This window comes from Merops nubicus, unplaced genomic scaffold, assembly GCF_000691845.1.
Source record: "Merops nubicus isolate BGI_N331 unplaced genomic scaffold, ASM69184v1 scaffold375, whole genome shotgun sequence".
NCBI lineage: Eukaryota > Metazoa > Chordata > Aves > Coraciiformes > Meropidae > Merops > Merops nubicus.
The window spans coordinates 31,217-32,700 of record NW_008608717.1 but is presented as its reverse complement, the minus strand read 5'-3'; the positions used below and the strand labels follow the sequence as shown (position 1 = coordinate 32,700).

Below are 1,484 nucleotides of genomic sequence, written 5' to 3'. Positions count from 1 at the left end.
TGAGCTCTTGCACCCTACTAGCTCTGAATTTTGTGAGCCAGGGCTGATGCCAATGGCACTATGGTGCCCGGAGACCAGGAGCTCATTGGTTCCTCTATCAGATATAAAGGGAAAGGTGAGGGGTGAGAGTGGAAATATCTGCATTTGAGTTGTCCAAGCACCCCTTTGAAAGCTTGCCCTTGTGGGTTTCCACGCAAAGCTGTGTGGGACCCTTTCCATTTACACACCATTAGCTGCGAGAACCTCTCAGTCATGTATTTTTGAACCTCCTGATTATTTTTTTTTTTGCTTAAGAAAACCCAGCCTGTGTGGGAGGCAGAGATAATTCAGTATCATTATCTACTGCCTTCCTCTGCTGGTAGCTCTTAAGTGCAGGATGGAGATCAGACAAGGGTGTTTAAAAAAAATTATCACCCTCGAAAGGGTGAATGTCTCCCTTGTGATGGATCTGAGCTCTGCCTGGAGTAAGGAGGTGGGGACCGACATTGCTGTGCCCTGCAGCAAAGAAATGGGCGAGGTGAATTCCTTTCCTACTTGACATTGGTGCCAGACCGGTTTATCTAGGTTCAGTTTAATGCCCAAGAGGCTCCCAAATTGAGTGCCATGGTATGGGAGGCGTAAGACAGGAGGAAGATCTCCTGGATGGCTTCTGTCTCTTCTCCTAAGTAGCTTCCCTCTGTCCCACCACTCACAGCATTTTTTAATTTTTTTCCATTTTGTTATTTAATCCTGCTGTGCTGAGGGCTGATGTTAACCCAGGAGTGCCTGGCACTGCTGGAGTCTCTAAGGCAGAGCGTGTCACTCGGTCCAAGGTTTGGTTGACTCTCTCCACAGACCATAGATAACCTACTTCTGTAACACCTGGCATAGACCAGACCAGCAGTCTGGGAATGTCTGCCACACTCCTGCATGTTGGGCACAGAGCTACATGAGCATTTTCTGCCTTTAACAAGCTGGGACATGATGTGACTTTATAGGAGATGCTGCAGCCTTTCACTCTGCTCCTGGTGCTCTGACCATCCCCATTTGCTTTTCTACTCATTTGCTTTTGTATTCACTGGGCTTGTCTCAACCTGCACGCCTTGAAGAAATGTTCCCCCTCCAGCTTGGCCTTTTTCTTCCCTTTCTGCTACTTCTGTGGTTTGTTTTTTTGGCAGAAGCTATTCACCAACAGTAGACAGAGGCTTTGGCTGGCCAGAAGCTGCACAACCACGTGAGGGTAATGCTTTGCCCAAGAAAGATAATGGCCACTTTGTGGGGGCTCTCCCTGCTTCCTCCCATAAAGTTCCCTGACAGTAAGCCTGGTTTTGGGGAATGGCTCCCTTCATCTCTTCTGAAGCTCAGCTGGGTTGCCCCTGTTGCAATTTGTTATCCTACTGCTACTGATTTACTCTGCCATGAGAAGACCAGGGAAAGGGCTGGGTTGTGCTCCTGCTTGCAAGAGAATACAAGAGGTGTGCAGTTCCTGCAGGTTTTAAACTGGT

General features: G+C 48.2%; 1 protein-coding gene across 1 annotated transcript in view; it reads left to right on the top strand.

The window, feature by feature from the left end:
• MLPH (melanophilin) overlaps window positions 1-1,484 on the top strand; it is a 27,944-nt gene that overhangs the window by 1,001 nt on the left and 25,459 nt on the right.